Here is a 22,380-nt window from a genome sequence, read left to right as displayed (position 1 = left end):
ATACACTATATACCCCGACTGCACGGGGCTCGAAAGTATAAAAGAAGGAAAAAAAAAAAAAAAAAGAAAAAGAAAAATTAGTCTCTCGCGTGTGCCCGCGAATTCAGGTCAAGTTTGAGATAGGCAGCTCTCGTGTCTTTGGCTTTCGCGGAAAAAGGGTCTCCACTGTTTCAGACGCGCGTAGGTATACATAATGGCCCATTGGTAATGTCGGGTGAATTCTCGATTGAATTATTTTTCCTCGAAGTAAGTCCACACATATATATGTACGCGCTCGTTAAAGTTAACGCTAATCGCTCAATTATCGCCGCCGTGGTATACATTGGCTCGTTACGTGCTTCGATAGTTTATTTTTATTTTTATTATTATTTTTTTAATAATAATAATTACCGCGTATTATATAATTAAGTATTGTTACTGGGAAGAAGGAGGGGAAGGGGAAGTAGACCAGCCGGTTTATTTAGAGCGCGATAAGCTTTTGACGAACGAATAATAAATAACTCGGCTATTTGCGGAACGACGATTAGATTATTCTTAGCCACGGGCTTGGGTGCACTTTTGTTTGCTCGCGAGAGAGACGCGATCGCGTAATCCATCTTATCGCCGTATTGGCTGTCGCATCGGGTTATCCAATGGTACCGCTCTTTTTGTCGTGTATACGTACTTTTTTTTCTTTCCTCTTTCGGTAAACGCGTTGATACTCGATACTTTTATTGCATTCGACATGACGACACGCAGAAGGAAAACATTTGTTCCGAAAACAAACGATCCATGCGCTTGGTGGCGAATTAAATTTTTACTCGCTCGCTTTTCTTGTTAAAATTAAATGGAAAATCTTACGTTTCCACGGCAAGTGCGAGGCAACGCGGGGCTTGGCAGTGTCACGTTTAAACCACGCCAGAGAGAAAAATACGAGAGTTGTCAACGCTCGCTAATGCAAACTCAAGAAAAAAAAAAAAAAACTCACAATCCGCAAGAAATTTTTCGAATAAAATTCAATCTACCTACTTTAGCATAATCTCGTAATGAATTTTTGCAGCAAAGTCGTGCCAGTTGAGCATAAATATAAATCCTAGACTTTGTTTTTACCCTGTACTTACAACTGATAAGTCCAAAAATTTATTTTTTTCCACACAAAGCCAAAACCATCGGCCGTGAGCTTGCAATTAAAAAACGTATTTCCCGTCCAAACTTCGATAACGTTAATATTGAGGGCCTCGAGAGGTTGTGTACCAAAAAACAAAAACCGCCACAATGGGAATCCCCCCTGCATCCTTGAAGCGCGAAAAATTGGTCATTTCCTAGGGCGCGTAAATTCAAACTACAAAAGAAGGAAAAAAAAAAAAAGAACACGTACCGATAAGCGGAGCTTTCCCTAGTAAACAGCCGGTCGATGGATTGAGGGACTCCAGACGTCAGCCCTCCATGTCATCCACTTCTCACTCAAAAAAAATAGCTCAAAAAACTAACGAAACTGTGAGAAACGAATCGTCCTATAGAGCCTCGCAATCTGTATGGCAGGGCGATAGAGAGAGGGTGCGACGCGCGCCGCTCGGGACTCCAGCCCCAACTGATAAGCGAGCAGCCCTGAGGGCGCAGACTAGCCGAAGCTTTCGAGCGCCGTGCCTCCCCTCCTGAAACTTGCACTCTCGCACATCACCAGCGGGGGAGCAACGCAACACCCTCGTGTTGGCCCACCGCGTTTCGCACAACATGTATACACATATACACAACCAGCAGTAAAAAGCGCTGCAGAGCGTGTGCGCTCGGCAGAGACGCGCGGCCCGGACTGGCGCCGCGTATCCCGATCTTCGCTCCTCTCCTGTACACGCTATATACGTATACTTGTTATATATGTGCTCGTTGCCTGCACTCATATATATACACGTGTAGCTCGCCATCAGGTATACATGTACACCAATATAAATATATACGTGTACAACGAACACGTGGCGACTCTTTGTTTACGCGTGTAGGTGTACTATTGCAATTTTACTTTGCGCTCTCTGACATGCCTGTATTGCCTATACTTGCCAAGTGCATCGACCAATCATCGACAACGCCTCGGTCTCCTCTACAGTACGATGATGATGATGCTGCTCTGTACGAAAGAGAGAGAGGGAGATTTTTTCGTGTCATTATCCCGCAAACACTCGATTGACAATGAGCTTTTTGCCTTTTACAGGTACAATTGCGCGATAGTCGCGTACGTACATCTTTATAATCCGGTAGTTCGATTCATCTAATGCATGTACTTATACATATCCGCAGGTACGCGAGTAGTTAAATAGCTGCCCCAGCTCAGAACGAGAAATATTTTTCCTGTGCAACGAGTCAATACGTATACACACGTATACATACTTGAGCAAATACAGTAACCTGTTTCACCTTGCTTCTTTTTTTTACCTTTCTCTTGCCTATACCGTTATTGCGGGAAGAAAGAAAAAAAACTTGGTTCGGGTTTTACCATAATCAAAAGCCACATGGTAACCGTTCCCGGGTTTCATGTATTCATACTCGTGCATTTTCATGAATATCATCCGGTGAAGATTGTGGGAAGGGGAGGGGGGAAGGAATTTTGCGACTGTACTTTTAAATAAATTTGAAAATGCAAATTGCCGTGAGCTCCTTCTGCTGAATACACCTGAATTAGGGACTATAAAATGCCAGCCGCCGTTTGGTTATATACGCTATACGTTATAGGACAGAATAGGAGCCGATTTGCATAAAAGTATACACGTATGTACTGGCAAACGGTGCAATTTTTTGATCGCATCAACTGTGAGCACACTTGTTTTTTCTTTCTTCTTTTTTTATAAACACACTATACAGATATAAAGAAGCTGACGGTGAGCGAAGATGGCAATAGTGATTTCTAATAGACTTGGAGCGGTGATGTGTATTATTGATCTGTCAATGTCATCTGTTCGTAATGAACGAGCTTGGACGATCGTCGCAGCGAAGCTTTGAGCCTTGACGGTTACGACACAAGTTTTTTTTTTTTTTTTTTTTATTGACAACAAGGCTTGGGTTACAATGTTTCATTCATCTCATATTTTAACTCTCTTTTATTCTGATGTATTAGATATTTAGTATAATAAACGGAAAAAGGCAAAAGGGCTCTAAGTTAAAAATGCATTCAAGTAGAAAAGGTCGCGTTTTGGTAAGACGCACTGGGCGCCTAGTTAAAGATGCATTCAAGTAGAAAAGATCGGGTTTTGGTAAGACGCACTGGGCGCCTAGTTAAAGATGCGTTCAAGTAGAAAAGAGAGCGTTTTGGTAAGACGCACTGGGCGCCTGATTAAAGAGGCGTTCAAGTAGAAAAAGTCATATTTTGGTAAGACGCACAAAAATTGTGCAGTATACACATAAGCGAACACAACGGAGAAAGAGTATAAAGATGTATGAATAAACATTTAGTGTAAAGATAACACCTGGATTTTGCAACACAATTTAAATAAAAGTAAAGGCGCCACGCTACGTTAGCACCGATGAATTATTCATCGACTCTTGCTCTCGTTTCCTTTACTTTTTTTGCAAAAGCAATAAATTCCCATTGGTTGATGAATTATTTTGTTTTTTTTTGTTTCCTTTTTCTACAACTCTGAAAGCCAACCACCACGTAATAGAATATATACTTTGAGCGTTTTGACAGTCCAACACAAAGAAATGGTTGGGAGGAGATGTTCGAGCGAAAACAACAACGATACCTATTATCACGCGTCCCTCTTACTTCGCAATGGAATGGAATATATATGTACGCATATCATACGCGATGCGGGCATATCACGACGCGACGCACGTAAGCCCTCCTTTCCGCACTTACGTACGTGTGTGCACGTATATGCTGGTACCAGGGTGGCAGTGGGCGGGGGGTGTAAGTACATACATAGTCGACTAGTCTATTAACCTATTTACCCGGGTCGTCGCGGTGGTGTCCGAAACGCCAGCAGAAGCGAGTACAGCAGCAGTACAGCCGAGGAGGTCGGCGGGGTTGAGGAGCGGAGGAGCTTGATGGCTGTCGGCGAGGATTTTTTTAAAATTCAGATTCTGATTGATGGCACGCGGCACGGGGATTTCCGTGTTATGTAGCGTGTGCATATATACATAGTAAAATAGCGAGGGGCGAGGGGTTGTTGAAGTAGGTGTGCTTGATCTTTTTTTCGTTGCTCTTTTATGAGGGATGGCAATGGAAAGGTAAAGGACTTATTATTACCGAGTGGCCGAAAAGTTTCACTTGTGTTTGCGGCTGCGATGACATAACTGAGGAAATCCTGGGAGGGAAGGGGGTTTAACGATGTCTTTGCATACGCGAGTATTTGAGAGGGGGGACCGATTTCACGATTCTTCATACTTTCCTGATACGAGAACATAATTGGTTCCTTTGGAATGGAGACCCCGACAACAAGCTTATCGAGATGACGGTCCGATACGGATCGGATCAGAATTTACAGAAATCGGTGTGTTTTCGTACAAAAGTGTAGATCTAGGAAATAAGGTCTTCACTGCGCTGAACTTGTATATACACGCATGATTTATGAGGCCATTGTTGGACCTCGGGGAGCAAAGATTAATAGAAGTAACACACACATATAGACTTTTTTTTATTTTTCGTTGGAATTTATTCTGTACCAAGATACGGTTGTATGTCTATTGATATCAGCGAGATAAAAAAAAAGATCGTCTTGGATGTATTATTAAGGATAGTTTGTTACTTCGATCAATTCTCAATGTGTTTCAATTAATTTCCATTCATTTCATTTTCTATTCATTTATGTATTTAATTTTTTTTTTTTTTTTTTACAATTAATTATTGCAACAAAGTGTGTACGTAATGTGCTTGTGTAAAATAAGTTTTTCTTTTCCTAATTTTAATACTTTTTATAATTTTGCATCTAAAAAAAAGCTTGATTAAACATTTCTAGCGATTGCCCATCGATTCTACGTTTAAAAAGTGATTTCATTTCGATGTACCATAAATCCCGAAATTTAAAAAAAATTCAAAGTCCTATCTATTGTATAAAAATTGCATATTTACGTAATTTGCATGCAATGCATTCAATTTTCATGTAATAAATTAAAAAAAAAAAGCAATACAATCAAGTGTTAAACAACTTAATTACTTTAGAAGAGATCAAAGTAGCCATTGTATAAGAAAATTTATCTGAACAAAAACGTGCAGCAAAAAAGTTGCATCATTTGGCAACAATAATGGAAGAAAACCGTATCGTGGATAAAAAACAGCGGTAATAATAGTCCAAGTTGATATTACACGTATACTCTATCTAGCTGTGCAAAAATAGAATAATCTCTGCATTATTCTATTGTACTGGCAACGAACGAGAGAGAAGCACTATCGGGCAGAGTACCCAATGAAATCAGGGAAATTGATACCTATACTAGCCACATATGGCGCACAAGCAAATACAGTCGATCGCAGTCGAAAATTTCATTTTCTCGGTACCCCGGATTGCCTCCGTGACGAGAAATCGATGAAAATTAAATTTTCCAAAGTCACGCCAAGACAATAATGGTCTGGATATACGTACCCAAAGTTTCAGGACTGCATGTACAGGCGAAAGGAGACAATGGAACGTGTACTCGTGTAATATTCAAAGCAAGCGCGCTCCACACGTGTGTACTTACTTGTAAGTGCTGAAGTAAGTGTTTGTGGATTTTACAACTCACGAGCGAAAAACGAAATCAAAGTCTTGGCACTTGTAAAAAACTGTTTTTACGGAACACAGGGATACTTACTGTTGATTAGCAGATAACAGACGATTGTTTTTTTTTTAATTTTTGTTCCAAAGAATAACACCCATATTACCAGGGTACAAATGATACTGTATGTTGAAAAATGTGTAATAATTATATCATGGAAAAATTTGATGTCCAAACGATGGAGCGAGATTTTTAAAGCTCAATTTTTTAAAAAGAATAAGTCGTAAATTTGAATCTGCTGTATGCAAATAATTCCCGATAAGCCAGTACACGTATGTTCCAAAGAATTGAAATAAATATTTGTTTTATTGTTGTTATAAGAAATTAAATAAGAAGTTTAGAAATGTCGAAAAACAGAGTTTTATTTTATTCAAAATCTTCAAAGCGCTTTTCATCCGAGCATTGCGATCGCACTCTATCGGCGGTACCTACACACTGGGGGCAGAGCTTGCGAAAGCTCATCGGATATCCAGTGGCCGATAGGTAAGGTAATTCTCGTGCTAGTGGATGAGCGGATGAAACGGTAGGAAAACTTCTTACCGATTGGACACCCTCTATCTGCAATACATATATGTATATATATATATATGTATAGCAGAAACGGCAGCAAGGGATTTTTTTGCAAGCTTTCTTATATCTAACACTGATGGATAAGACATGATAAAAAAAATTTTTTTTTCTATAACTGATTTTCTTGGACACATTCAAATCAAATGTAGCAGCAAAGGTGTTGACTGATCTTTGAAAAGTAAGATGATCGTATTTATGCATCTCCTGATTCTCTTTTAATTCTTTGGTCTCCAGTTTTGCCAATATTTATTCAGTAACTTGGAAATTGTTTACTTTTATTTTTCATCCTATGGAAATTTTCACAAACGCTTAAAAAACACAAATTATTGTAGAAAAGTTATTTTATGACGCAATTTAGAAATGTCAAAAATTATTACCCAATCAAACAAATTTTCGAGATAAATTTCTTTTAAAATCCTACGTGAGGATAGTTATTGCACTTTATTGTTACATTTAAATGATTCTCGTAGAGATATTTATATACTTGATAATTTTAAGCCCAATTTTAAATTTTAAATGGGAAAACTAAAGTTCGAGGAAAACATATGTTCAACGAGCGTGACGTAGTAACCAAGATTAATAAGTCTTGTAGGGATTTATAGTAGTGTTTTGTAGGAACTTTGAGCATGAACTGAATGATAGTGAAATTTATAAATTTGAAAGTACTAATGTTACGTAGAAACGAAAATACCAAATCAACCAAAATGAAATTACGCAATTACCAGTAGTAAACCCCAATTTTGGTCAGACGCGCAAAAAACGTAATCCCAAAGTTATCCCTTGCGACAAACAGGTGTATCAAAAACATGTAAATTTGAGAATCGTGTCTCTAAAGAATTTCAGATAAAATTCATAGGTATCCATACATATGTATACAGCCTATAAATCGTCACAAGTGCTGCCAGTAACAACTTATACAGTCCTGATTGCAACTAAATCATCTTGCATTGAAAACTTAGAAAATCAGAACTTATCGGTCAGCACTTACCCGTATACAATTTGATCAACAGAAAAGTGCAAAACGCCCCGGTATACCTATATATGTATGTACACACTCGAATCCGAAGGTCAGTAATCGACATCACTTGTCCGACCGCAATTTCGCGTAATCGTCGTCGAACAGCCGTCCTGCACGGCTTCTGCCTTACCAAACGTGTGGGTGCAGGGACAAGTAAGACTTCTGGGACAAGATCCCGATTTGTCACCCAACAGCGTATGTATAGGTGTGCACGGAAGGATCGAGAGAAGGAGTCTCGATGATGCGATGCTCCTGCAGTGTGCAGGCCAGCGAAGTTTGTTACGATCATCACGCAAAGAGCAAAAAAGTACTGCGGAATAAAACTTTGCACGGAAGATTGATTGTTCTCGGAGAGCAGAGAGAGCTTTTACATGCGCGCGAGTTTTCGAGTGCAGTGAACAAGGATAGTTATATTATAACTATTGTCATTGACTATACGTACTTGGTACTCGAAAATTATACTTTATAAATTATATTTTTGCGCAACGAAGTAAAAAGTTTTTTTCTCTCGCTTAAAGCGAGCTCGCCTAATCCCGAAATTATTCTTCTAAGCCACGCGCACAGCCGGGGGGGGGGGAGGGTCAGAAGAATCGCTTAAAGCCGAGTTTGTATGCCAACTAAGCGCGCCGAGTTGCTGCGTCAGAGTATAATTTGGCTCGCAGAATATTTAGTCGACGGATTTCGCGTAAGCTCTTTTTGTTATAATTTTTTTTTTTTTTTTTTTTTCACTCCATAAAAGCGACAAAAATGTCATCACGGGCAGTAAAAGCTTTGACAGTAAGATAGGAGGAAGAAGGGCGGAAAAAAAACAGTCAAAGGTGACCAGACCCATGAATCAAGCTGTCAATGAATATTGCAAGTTTCTCCTACCCCCTGGAACTTGGAGTCTAATCGAGGCCTTCCCTCGATAAATCCCCAAAAGAGCAGAAAAACAGGGTCGCCGAAAGCTCTCGTTCGGCGTTTTATCCGCACAAAAGTGCCTCGACCGGTTCAAAGGAGAAAGCCCCTTCGGCCCATCAATCTAATCCTCCCCCCCGTGGGTCTACCACACCGAAACCACTCGATCTTTTTCGCGCGCTTTACCCCAAGACGCGAGAAAATCTCGAGCTTCCCTACTGGCTTTACAGGCGAAAACGTCGATCCACTTTGTCGGGTACGTAAAACGGCGGTAACAGCTAGACGAGGGTAACTGGGGGGGGGGGGGAGACAAAGATTTGCGAGCGAGTTTTAAAGGTATCTTGCTCTCACCTTCCCACCGGTCTGTTTTATACATGAGCGATTCCACAAAAAATCACATAATATTTCCAATAGGGTTGGTTACAAAGATGCGACAAAAACAGATATGCATAATGTCTTTTTTTTCATCACTAAAAAAGTTGAAGGGGAACCGAATGATCCGTATACTTTTTTATGCCACTGTTTCCACGGAAATAACATAATATGTCCTTCAATTGTAAGCATAGAAAATTCTATCGAAAACAAGTGACCTTTCCACGTCAAAGGGGATAACTTGTCGCGATTAAAAAAAAAAAAAACCAGATTGTACTCCAGCCGTGGAAGTTGTGACAGGCGAATTTCCGTGAAATTTTAATATCGGTTTAACGTCACGAGCGTAAAAGCTCGTGATGCTTCAAAAAGAATTCTTAATTAACTCCATCCAGCGCACATATACACGTAGTGGCACTACCAACGATAAACTTGTTTTTATTTACAAAACGAGGGAGAGAGACTCATCAGAATGAGTTGCGCATGTACGAATAGAACTTTGTTAAAATGGCATTATAAACTTTTGGAGGATAAAAAGTATGGTTTTGCATCAACGCTTGGACGAAATGCACCCGAATGCGAAGGGGAAAAATCGAGGCGCAGGTTTCCATTATCAACAAGTAGTCGAGACCTAGATACGAAGATCCGAAGGGGGGGGGTGAGAACAACGACTCTCAGTCGGCAATCTCTCTTCGATATGGCACACGTGCGACTTACACACGCCAACCGGAGATCTCGCGAAAAATCATCCTCGACGGAGATATACGAAAAAAACGGGGCGAGGGGGGGTAGATACAAGCCGCGCACATATTCATCCACAAAATGCACTGCGTATATCCCACATCGTTACTCTCTCGGCCTACTTTCGTCTTCTCCTTTGGTGGGTAGTTTTCGGAATTTTTCCCGCTTGTCAGCATATACGAATACCCCGAGGTAGGCCTCCACCATCACTGTATATGACCCAACAACAGCAGCTGCTCCATCCTTACGTATATGAATGAATATATATCCGTAAACGTAGAGTAGAGAAAAGTACGGCGATGATCTATCGTTCGTTCTCTTTTTATTCCTAGATATTGAACAAAAAAGAATATTCAACTCAATTAATCGCCACCCCTACATTTGCTCATGCATCATATAATTATACGATTGAGCATGTTGATGAGAAAAACTTTGACCCCCTCTGCTCCCTTAGCGTGTCGTCTTACACTATTTCGTGACGTACGAGCTGTCAGCTATTTTAACGATGTCACATATAAATCATAATCATACCGCTGCGTGCATGCGTTTATCACTTTCTAAATTAGCCGTAAGGGCGCTTGATGTTGTCTTTTTCATCCGCGATGGCTTTGACCATGAAAATCCTCTTTAAAGTAAGCAGCACCAGCTCGTGCTTTGAAAAAACAATTTTCCTCGGAGAAAAAACAATACTCTCTCGTTTCGACCGTAAAAATTTCAATGCGCGTCCTTCCACGCCCCATTGACTCCTCCCCGCGGTAACAATAATTTTCGATTTCACCCCTCCCCAACGTATACTACCAGCTTTGCACGCGTAATATGACCCGTTGACCCAAAACGTCGATCTCCTCTCCCTAGCTCCAGCCGGAACGATCCCGGGGATGAGTCTTTGCCGTTCTCTTCTTCCCCCTTGCGAGCATAGTAACACACGAACGGAGAGGTCGGGAGAAAAAGTCATTATCTTCGAGCGGTCCTCCTTCGAGGAGAAAATTTGTGGAATCCTCGTTGGCCATCTCGTGCACGTGCGTGTGAGCGAGGATCAGTCTCTTATTTGTCCTTGGGCTGAATTCTAAGTCTTTGCTGCGCGCGTGTGTCCACAGAGGTGAGCGTACGACAAGTCGGGAGCTCATCTTGATATGTTTGGCGAAAGCAAGAACAGCGACTGTACGGACTACATGTGTATATTATATACCTTTCGTTTAGGGGAAAAATGCTTCGTGCGTTTTAAAGGACGATTTGCGGTGTCGCGAAGAATCATCTTTTAGTAACTGGTGCTAATTGATCGAAGGGGGTGGAAATAATAGGAGAAGGCAAAGTTTTATCTATTGATCGTGTTTTTTCTTATTACTTAATTGTAAAACATCCTTTTTTTTGCAATTTGATTCATTTTTTTTTTTATACAAAATTGACGGTGTTGCTTGTATTGCGGCGTCTCCAACTATCGGCGAAAAATGTTGTGTTTCTGTAAACTCGGCAGCTGAGGTAATAAAGTTAAAAGTTACGTTAGTATCCAAAAAAACGTTTTCGATGTACACAAATATTTAAAAAAAGGCTTGTGCAGTATGGTAATTATTTTTCATACGATCCAAAAAACAGCTTTTCATCCCCTACGATTCCCGAAACATCGCCAGCCATTGAAACATACTTCACTCGAGTGTCGTATGATCGCCTCATCAGCTCGTTTCCAGAGTAGCTCAATACTCTCTTTTGCGCTAAAATCCCTACAGGATGAAAAAAAAAAAAAAAAAAAAAAAAAAAAGAGAGAAGGTAAACGTTCCGCCTATCAACCAGTCAGTCAGCCGGACGGTTGGAATAAAAAAAAAGCCTCTCTCTCTCGTCGGGCTTCTCATTGTTCCTGAAGTCGAAGAGGAAAAAACAGCAGCACATAAAAAGCGTGGGATGGATCCAGCACAGCTCGGCTGTATTCACAGGAGGATTCGCACAGTTGGGCGAGGAAGAGGAGGAAAAAAAGATGTTGTCGTGCGTATAACCCGTACAATACACAAAAACCCACATTGGCAGTGTCAGCGTATACATATAATAGCCATACGGTATAAAGTGGGGATGTACAGGTGATATTGAGCGTAAACATTTTTTTTCCGATGACCGGTAATTTTACGAAACACACGCATTGCAAATAAATTAGTTCGGTGGGCTAAGCGAAAAACCAATCAAACTACTAAGATTCAATATGCAGGGATGGATTGGAAGTTAAAACCAGATGAATTCTCGTCACCTTTCCGCACCGGTTCGACGAAGCTCGTTGATAAAGTTCGACTACAAACGGATTTGATTGTTACTGCGAGATTCATTGATATTGTTACGGTGTAGTTTGTAAACTTATGGTGTAGCTCTCAATATATTATACAGAGGGTACGTGCAATTTGGTGGGTTAATTGCTGAACGGCAACTTTGCCCATGAGAAGGGTCCACCGGAGAGTTCCTAAGAGCTACTTCTAAACTCTCCTCCATAGTTTGCCCCTTTGACTTAACAAGGCGAAACGCCGAGGACCCAAATTCCAGCGAAACATCGTGAAATCAATTCTCAAAATTCGCGAATAATATGTATAAGAGCATTGTTAAGCAAAGAGACCAACAAACAAAAAAAAAAAGGTATTCTTCGTCAAACGCTGCCTGAGTGAGGGAAGTTGCATAAAAATTAGTTTCCCGCAGCAGCTCAGCGATTATCTCGAATACATCGGGCTAACGTGGCGCGTTATTGTGGCAAAGCGCGCACTACAAGCGCAAGAGAGAGAGGAGGCGCACTCGGCAGGGCTTGTTTTCCAACCTACACTTTCAAAGAAAAAGAGAGAGAGAGAGAGGAACAAAGGACAAATTTCCCCCTTTCGTTTCGCGCAGGAGTGGTGAATGGAGGCTGCGGGGGTTGCAAACGAGTGATAAAGGAGAAAAGCTCGACCACGGAAACTAATAAGCCCGAGCGGAGGGGAGCCCATTCTGCGTATAATAGACTCCTCGCGTGCGTTTACCACTTTTTTTTTTTTTTTTTCGACTCGTCCGCGCGTACAGAGGCAGGACTTTCCTCGGCCAGATCTACCGCCACTTTTGACCTAAGCGTTAATTCCGCTTTCTGATTCCTCGTGCTCGTGCGGTGGAGTTTTAAAGCGGTTTACCTGATAAGCCTTTCAAATCCTAATTGATTCTCGGCAATTTTTTCGAAAACATACTCTACCTGAAATATCCATCCTTCCCAAGTACGATCAACCCTTCCCCTATTCTCCTACAAATGAAAAAACAAAAAAAAACAAACAAACAAACAAACAACAGACTGGTACCTTGGTGTGTTTTGTTCGCGCGCACCATAAATTTCGGCTGGAAGTAAACTACTCGAAACGCAGCGAAGGCAGGCAAAAAAGAAATCTGCGAGACGAAGATGTATGCTATCGCGAATACACTGGGGGCTCGGTGTGTTGCTGTTCGCTGCGAAGTGCGGAGGAACACATGGGTTTTCGTCCATTCGTACAACACACATCACTTGACTCGTACGCGTTACACCTCAGGTGAGTAAAATCGATGCGCACCTTCGCTGTGTACTGCCTGTGTGATGTGCGCGCGTATATATGCAAGGCCCCTGTGCTCGAGCCGAGGGGAGTCCTTGAACTCCCCCCCCCGCAAAGCTCTCTCAGGTTGTTACCGCTGAAGGACTACTGTCATCCAACCGAGTTCTTACATTGCGTTGCGATGTTTGGACTTTTTTTTTTTTTTTTTTTTTTTTTTTTTTTTTTTTTCTTGGCGTTACATCTAATGTTACATCAATGTACAGGAGAGCTCGTAAAGGGCGTGGAATGGAAAAACAGTTCATCACGTGAGTAAACGACTCTTTCATCGGATAAACCCCTTGTCGCACCTAAACGGTGTGTATCTCCCTCGCAAGCTCCGTTGGCTGCTGTGCAACAACACGAGTGTATAGGTATCTAAGAACGCCATTTACCACATCAGTCGCGTATGGATGCTGCCTGCATTTGTGTCGAGTTTCATGATGCCTTTCGAGCGCGATTTTTTCGCTCCCATTGTTTTGCCGCTCCGACAAGAGACGAAGGTGCGCGACACACCTTGCACGTCCAGATGGAGAATTATCGGAAATACTCGTCGTCTCTCTCTCTTTTTCGTCCACTCCAACGCCCATTAGTTATTTTTCTTCTTTGTCGATGCTCTCTGTTTTATTTACATGTAAAAAGCTCGGGATAAAAGTGAAAGGTTTGGCTTGCATCGTTTCGTAGATTTAATTTGACAGGTCGCTCGGATCATGAAAAGTGAACAGCAACAATTTGCCGATGTGAGTTACGAGAGAGAACGGCTATACTGAGCGTTGCGAGGGAGACCTATTAAATTTAATTGGAGGATCGGTAATTAATTATACATTTCCCCCCCGTAAAACAGCTGTAGTCGCTCTGTGCTTATATTCCAATTTGTTATTGATTTGCTGCGTAATACTCCTTTTTTTTTTTTTCATTGGAGAATAATCACAGCACTCCGTGTTGCACAACTAGATAAGCGCGGCGCGTTGGAAACGTAATGCTATTCGCGCACTTTATCGAAATTTCGTGCGACGCACGTGTCAATAAAATCATTCTCACGACTATAAATCGACGGATACAAGCATTATTATTATTATTATTTTTTTTTTCGTACAACACGTGTTTCATTTATCTGGATTGCCCCGACGATAATACACATCCAGCATCGCTTTCCAATAAATCCAAACAGCATCCGGGAGAGGGAATGATAAAGTTGACGCGACGAAAAAGTCTCCCGTGTACACACGTTTGGCATTTATCGCTGAAAATTTCATTACATCCCCGGTTATCCCATGAGCCATTGCCATACCTATAAAGCAAAAAAAAAAAAAAAAAAAAAAAAAATAGAAAAAAAACGAGCTGCCTGTCGCAATTCCGTTTGATCGTATGAAAAGCGAGCACTTGAAAAAGCTGGGGATGAAACACGAGAGGGGTAGACACCGAGCTGTTGGGCGAACGCGTAAATTAAAAAAAAAAAAACAAAAAAGCTCCACGAAGAGCGAGAAAATGAGCTGCAGCTAAAGAGTTAATTGCAAGGGTTGGGGCTCGGACAGTGACAAAGCAGCTCTCACGCGCTCTGAGAAAGGTGCTCGCTTGTGTCGGTGGCTGTACTATGGGGGAGGCCGGTTCCACTCGATCGAGCATGATCGATCGGCGTGGCACAAAAGAGAGAACAGCCGACTATACTTCTGTCGCTGGTTCCACCGCAGCTACCACTATCCGGAGTATAGACTACGAGGGGTAATTATAGAGATGCCGACGGAGATGGAGCTTCGTGCAGAGGGGGGGGGAAGCTCCGCAAAACGTGGGATCCGGAGAACCGCTGATACGCTAACTACTCGTACTAATTCTACGGCCACTGCATGCAACCGCATGTATATATATGGTTTAACGAGCTTTATCGTTTGCGCGCGTGCGGGAGAGGCGCGGAGGGAGTAAGGGGGCTTATGTTGGCCGGTAGTTTGCTGATTAGCTTCCGAGCGTGAAATGTTGGACCAAGAGGATATACATTTTTGGAAAGTAAATGGACATTTTTTCTCAATTGTCATACGCATATATGTTTTATCGAATGATTGATTTTATGATGGGTCGAATACGCACAAAGTTACAAGTGATCCTGTTGAAAACAGCGAACATCAAAAAGGGTTTTTTCTTTCAACTCATCGTTAAGCTCCTAACGTAATTGGGGCATGCAAGCTACACACCTTGCGAAGATTCGGTAAAGCTGTTCTATACTAATGAGTTTGCCCAAACACACGTTTTTGTTATCATTCCGAAAGCTCAAACTTTTTTCAGTAATTACTGTTTGCATGAAGTCCAGGTACCAAAGTGCACAATATACAAACATGTAATATTGTTTGGATAAACCTGCTGATGAGTGCACAAGGCATGAAATGCATCGAATCTCAAAAAAACCCTCGTACAGAGCTTCGTAACACTCGATCAACCGTACAGCAGCGGAGAGCCCCACACACGGGGGGGTTAACGCTCGCTCCCCTTATCCATCCTCCCATGATATAATACAATGTACAACGCACCAGGGGGGATCACACAGGGAATCCGGGTATTAGTATCCCATCGGCTGGAAAAATTTCCACAGGCGCTAACATACCGGTAACATAGGAGTATTCATGCCGAGCATCGTGTCAGAGCTTGTAAACAACACCCGATCCACATCGGCACAAATATACAAGAAGCTCATTTACCTATTCACGAGCATAGAGAGCACGTGGTAGTTAATACGTGTACATTGACCACGAGGATCGCGCGTGAGCTTGCAGGTACACACGCCCAGGTAAATATTTCAAGCGTCACGCCGATAGATGATTACCCACGGATTGCGGTTTGCATATACGATTATACACCGTCACCATCATCGCTGGTGGTCGCGAAGCTTTTCGATATATCTTCCGTTGGAATTTCGATCGCATCGTGCGTTTAATCAATGAAATTGTTGGTATCGTGAACTACCGAGTGCATAACGGAGGTATAACAGTCAAATTTGTACATACCACCAGGATCGAGCTTGGGATATTCAGCAGATGTAAAAAGCTCGATTGTTTCACGCGGTTCTTGAAAGTCCCTCGCAACCCTGACCGCCCGTAAAAACAACCCCCTCCCTAGCCCCCATTTCCACCTATTCTTCCTAACGAAATTAACTTTTGTTATTTCGCAGGCACCTCCCGCTTACAACATACACTTACACGTCGAGGAAAACAAACAGCTATTGAACGTGTTGTGGCTCGCGGTGAAGAAAAAGAAAAAAGAGAAAAAGCACACACACTCCGTCCAATTTACTTTTCCCGCTCGAGAGCTTAAAAATGAAAAAAATAAAAAAATAAATAAAAAGCGAGTAGCCGGTTCTTGGCCGCGACCTTGGTCTTGATCGAGAGCGAGTATAGGCTCCGGAGATGGAATAATCCGAGGTGGCAATCCCGCCCCGTATCGAGGAGTCGAATCCAATCAATCGATCGCTCCTCTCTTCCCTGCAGGGCTGCCTCGAACGGAGCGGAGAGACGCAAGGCTGCATACGTATGACATGCATCGCACAATTCTGTCGGGCTGGCTGGTTTGTCTCGCTGTTGCGGCGGAAATTGTTGATTGGGTTATACGTGCACACGGACGAGGCTGGGTGGATACTTTGCAAATGATTTCTGACGCTGGAAAAACAACTTGCATCTGTTGGGTGTTTTTACCCGATGCTCTTTTTTTTTTTCTGTAAAAGATGCATCAGTTTCAACTCGAAAAAGTTTCGTTTGCAGGGGAGAGAAGTTAGTTTCAAAAGGGCACGGTGAACTGCTTTGAATCCCTCTCAGGATGATGAGTTTTCAAATTAAGCGCGACGGACGCATTTTTCTTGCTTACACGTATAGGTATACGTAGCTTTAGCTCTTTGAAAGCAAAGTAATCCAAACGAGTATCTGATGGACGTTACAAAACGCTCCGGATGATTTCAAAGCCGAGTGTGTCCAATTTTTAGTTGACCACCTTGTAACGCTTTAATTTCCATATCTCCTCGAGCAACACTTCATAATCTTTCATAACTTCGTTTAAAGCTAGAAATTCTACCAGCACTGAATGTCATGTACACCGGGGGTTGAGTACACCAGTTTCATACTTTCATCTCGATAAAAGACTGTAATCTCCTGTGTACCGGTTAGTTGCAGGGGATAAGGTAATAGTGATGCCGACCCACCTGTACGCTCGACCTACTCTGCCTTTTTTTTCACACTTATCATTAGCTGCTTACTCGTATAGAGTTTACATTGTACCAAGACAATCAAATTGACACCAACAAAAACATATTTTAAGATTAAATAGGGTCGAAGTAACAAAATATCGTCGACACCGTTTTCGCTGCAGCGTATCCTGCATCGGTGCGACGGGTTTCCAATTCACTGACTAACTTCGTTTTATATCGTTATCGGCGTCTCTCGTAGGGCACACGGCTAAAGGACTGTACCCAGACGCTGCTTGCGCTTTTATTTATACTTTCTCGTATATCTTACGCCCCCATACTCGGCTGTCGGCGCTGGGTGGGTACTTAATAAAATATACGCACGACAGCTTCTCCTCCCAAGTTTCTTCGCTTTTTCTTTCTCACCTCGCGTTGCCGTCGACGCGCCCTTTCACGGGTTTTACGTAATTACGCGCTCCTTTGTGCGCCCCCTTCTCTACTTCGATGTTGCACTGCATTATTTTGTGTTTTCATGTATAGTATGGATTTTTTTTTTTTACCTCCACATATTTTAATTTGTAATCACAAGTTGTGTTTGTTTTCTTATTTTTATCCGAAAGCTGTTGAATGAAAACAACACCATGGAATAAATTTAAATGCTTTAAAAACGACAACACAATTAATCATCAATTTTCCTGCTCGCTGCTGCCTCGAGTGGTGTCGAGGAGAGAGCACGAGTCCACAGTTAAATTATTAACGAGATGTATCTCCCGAGGCAGATCCCCCCCTCCAGACGAGACGAAAAGTGGCGATTGATCAAGTTTTCTTTTCTCGCCGGCTCGATCTTTGGAAACGTCTTGCGATTGATTATTCAAGAGAACTGTGCCCTTTTTCTTCTGGCTCATCGCGGGGCCAAGCTGCTCAATAATAAATGCGCCCACCTCTCTCTCGGGGAGGGTGAATTGAAAATTGGAACTCTTCAGCCACTGGGTTGCTTTTTCTTTTCCATATATGCCATTCTGCGACCGTTTCGAGATTTTCACCTCACGAGTATACAAACCAGTGGAGGGTCGTCTTTGACAATGTGCCCGGATGGTTTTGTAAGAAAAAAAAACAAAAAAAAAACAATTCGGACCTCTCAAAACGCAGGGGGAGAAAGAAAACAAATGTAACGCGTGGCGTTGTTATTTCTTCAACTATTAATAACCGTGCCGATAAATAATTTGAATCTCGATATTGAAAAAGTTCGGGTCCTCCCTCCATCGAGGTTGTCGAAGGACACTTTTTGCGTCGTCTGTGCGGGGAATGAAAAAAAAAAAAAAAAAAAAAAAAAAAAGGCACTAGACGTATACGAATGTCCCGGCGGTTAGTAGGGCTTGTGCCCACCTTACCCCGATGAACCGTCTCGGAGTACGAAAAATCACCCCCAAAAGGACGGGTGCAGTGCCTACCTGAGGGTCCAGGGGAGGACCTTGCTGCCCTCGAAGCTGATGCTCCTCAGCTCGTACTTGGACCTGGTCCTCAGTGGCGAGACAGGCGAGCCCGAGCTACTGCCGTGCATGAGGCTCCGCAGGCTCTTGGAGCTCTGGCCCCCGGGCATGGCGTAGCGTCGCGCCGCGGCTGGATTCGCGGCCGTCGGGATGCCCTCCTTGTGGCTCGTCCGCTTCATCGAGCTCATTTCCACTGCTGCAACTGTATGTATATATACAAAAACAGGTGATGCAAGGCCATGGCAGGTGAACTTTTTTCTTTTTTTTTTTTATCAAGTTTGATTTTTCGGCGCAAGTGGAATATTTATGACCGACTGTGCACGTACTGTTTTGAATATTCGGCATCGTCTCTTCGGCATTGTCTCTCGAGTCCAACGCTCGAGATTTCATTAAGATACGCTGTAAAGAACTTGCCGAAAGTTGTTTTGCAAGCAAACGCGCGTTACGAGCCGGTAAAGTTTTTTCAATGATCTCCAAGACAAAAACTAACAAATGCCAGCACTGTACAATACAAATTGACAGCAGTATGTGATTGAAAAATCGTCTACGTTGAAATCGCGCGTTTACTGTGAGTTGAAGGACAATAGAGCTTGTCTTGACGGACGGCAAAGAAGTGACGGGTAGCCTATACGCACCTCGGCCAGTAGATCAATCATCGGTATACTTATACCCACTGGTCATTTTACGCGACAATTAATTCCGCATAGTATAGTTGACACGTAGAAACTTTCTGCCAAGAAAAATGAGTTTAAAATCATCGGGGCTAATTGGTTTGAAATTATTTCCATATTCACGAGTTTCATTCGTTATTGTATTGACCACCCACGGACGTCACTCGGCACGAATAAACATCAATCCATCATACCGAAACCGTACGTTCACTCATGAATCGCGAAGCCTGTTAAGCATGTTCATATTATGTATACATTTATTAGGACTCGATACTCACCTCAAACTTTTTTTTTTTCAACGCCAAAGACGAATCATCTGCGGTGGCCTTCCGTTAGTATAGTCACTCGGTAAAAATAAAAACACACAGCCGTCTCCATTGTTCACAATTAGGTCTATTAAAAGCCACCGAATCACGTATCACGCACGAGCGAGCCGCACTATTCTCATACAGAATAAGTAAATGAGGTGTATTTATTGCTTTGTCAAACTATTGCACAAGTTGTTGTTGTTGTTTCCTTTCAGGTACTACGAGTAAAAATGCATTGTACTGTCCGGTTCGCCCAAAAGTCCACAATCCTTTGGTGTTGATTTCAAAACGCTTAGGTAGGAGTGGAAAAAAGAAAAAAAATAAGGAAAAAAAACACCAAACTCTTGTATCACCCGCTCATTAAACGCATATAGGCACTCGGTTGATTTCCCATCGCGTACGGTTATTGGGTGCACCTGCAGTCTCGCCTCCGTAGCCGCTGAAAACCCACTGCTCGGACGTGCGCGGCGGGCACGTGGCGGCGCTCCTTCGGCCGCGACCTTGACTCCGAATCCCGTGCTCCTCCTCCTCCGTCATTATCCCGCTCTTTTGCTCGTCTCTCTTCAACTTCAAGCTCAATGGAAATCCCACACCGTGTCTGCACACTCGTCAGCCGATCCGTTGTACCGATGACGACCAAACTCGCGAAATTAACGCGCCTCCTTATCGCGACACGAAAGCAGCAGCCCCGTAGTTTCTGGCGCCCAAAACTCGTTGGCTTTGCGCGGTATCTGCACTTTTGCGCGAATTGCCGAAGCGCCGGTTACGCTAAACCCAGGCCAAACATTTGCACAACAGCCAAAACTACAAACACGATATTCTCCTTGATGACTTTTTTTCCCTCCATCCGAGGATGGACCAGCCGGTCGCTGTACACTCGGTCACGAAAAAACTGGAAACAAAAACGAAAAAAATAGGTCCCGATGTTGAGACCGGGTGAGCGCCGCCGAGTAGCACCAGCGGTGGAGTGTGGTACAGTGGCGCGTCCACCGTCCGACCGGCTGCGCCTCGTGCTCGCACCAGAGCTCCACCGCGCACGCCCTCTCCCCCGGCAGCTACTTGTAACAACCACCCCCGCCCCGCACATGCGTTATACCTCTTTCGCACGTATACATATGTATAGAATGCCCCTTCCAATGCCTACAAAGAGTCTTTCTGCACTGATGTGCGGGGAGAAACTCTCTCCCTAGGGCTGCTTTCTGCGTGTTTCCATGTAGGCGTGCGGTTGGCCTTTACCTTACCGGCGCGCGCGCGGCACGCGGATTCCGGAAATACGAGAGAGAGGGAGGTTCGGTGTCAAGGATACGGAGCCGGAGGTTGCGCGTTGAGCGTGTGTGTACCTTGTCCCGGCGCGCGTTTTCGGGGGGCTGCAAGGATGAATGACGCGCGCGAGCTCCCGCGGTGGCACGCGCCCCTTTCGGGACAGGTGTGCCTTTTTTTTTGTTACTTCCTTGGCGCGGCATACATTGCTCGCCGATTCAACAATTTGGATCGCCCCGTTGAGTGACTCCGACAAAGACAGGCTGCGAGTGTATTACCTGTAGGTACGTGCAACACGTAACTCGTCACCATCGAATTATCGCACGGCCGATAAGCTGTGGCTATAATTACACTTGCTAAATACTTTGGATATGTTGGATCTGTTTAGCGTCCCGCGAGATGATCCACACTTCGATCGGTGAGGGCTCTCTGATCTTGTGGTCTGATTTACTGTGCGTATTTTCTATATAATATATATACCTCATTTCGGTGGCGTTGTACTTTTGCCGTAAATAAATATTTTTGCCATGGGAGTGATGCGACAAGGAACCAAATAAATGCTACGTTATACCTTTGACTGCGCGTACAGCCAAGACTGTGTATAAGTACACGGGTACAAGAATACACCACAGAGTAGAGATGAGACAGGTACGGGCGAGGCCTTTTGTTTCTTCCTTTTTTTTTTTTTTCGCTCGCGACCAAGCGGACTTGTTCGTTTGATGTCGGCCTTGCATCGATGACGTCGTGTATACATACGCGTACGGCGAATGGATGCGCTCGTCGGTGCTGTTTGCGGTGCGGCGAAGCGTGCATCCGTGAAATAAATTAAAAAAAAATAAAAAAAAATGAAAAAATATACGTACGTGGTCGTTGCTTCTGTACACCAGTGGCTTTTTCGGTGCATATTTTTTTGTTTTCGGCGAGTGAATCCTTACTTTGGCCTTTTTTTTTCTCTTTTTTTCATTATCCTTTTCGACGGAGGAGAGTCTTAGAGATGGACTTTGGTTCGCACGAGTGATTCGGAGGAAAATAATTTTCTCGAGCAAAGCTAGTATTAATATCGAGGAAAGGGGGGATCGAGAAAAGTACACGTTTCTCAGGAACGAGCACGCGTATTCGTGTATCCGAAGGTCGCGACAAAAAGTTGACTAATAGAGTGCTTATGCATAAATGCATGATGCGATGGGACACCCGGGCGCGGTACACGACTGTCTGGCCGTATTCGGCTGTTTCTACTGAATACGTTATTTGGCTCCCATTCTCATGAATTTCGACTCAACTTAAAAATCGTCTTTCTTCGGAAGTAATTGTTTCTTTTTTTTCCTCGCTTCTGAGTTGTTTTTGAAACGTCTACTGGTAAACACGATAAAAGTCAAGCTTTTTGCCCGTCGATCGAGATTTCACGAAAACTCGGCATTTCCATCGAGGGCAGCTCCAACTATACAGAAATGGGAGAAAAATGTAAATTTCGGAGTAGGTATACATGACATCACCGTGATAGCATTTCCGTACACTTTACTCTTTCCTCTAGCGCACAAAAGAGGGGGTGGAGGGGGGACAATACTCCAGCTTGCGCTCTCGAGTATTGATTAGAATATAAAAATGTATCGCCACCGTCGGCGGAA

At 43.1% G+C, this 22,380-nt stretch overlaps 1 protein-coding gene across 2 annotated transcripts in view; it reads right to left on the bottom strand.

The window, feature by feature from the left end:
* LOC106644366 (GTPase-activating Rap/Ran-GAP domain-like protein 3) overlaps positions 1–1,446 on the bottom strand; it is a 29,015-nt gene extending 27,569 nt beyond the window's left edge. For both annotated transcript variants that reach the window (XM_089594105.1, XM_089594108.1), the window contains exon 1: positions 1,358–1,446. The gene's annotated coding sequence lies outside the window, so the exon portion shown is untranslated. The remainder of the gene's footprint in view (positions 1–1,357) is intronic.
* Between the last annotated feature and the right edge of the window lie 20,934 nt (positions 1,447–22,380).

This window comes from Copidosoma floridanum, unplaced genomic scaffold (assembly GCF_036245765.1).
Source record: "Copidosoma floridanum isolate Cflo_tuat_1 unplaced genomic scaffold, Cflo_Japanese_pri ptg000001l, whole genome shotgun sequence".
Taxonomy (NCBI): Eukaryota; Metazoa; Arthropoda; class Insecta; order Hymenoptera; family Encyrtidae; genus Copidosoma; species Copidosoma floridanum.
The sequence above is the reverse complement of the archived record's forward strand: the minus strand, read 5'-3'. Positions and strand labels throughout refer to the sequence as shown.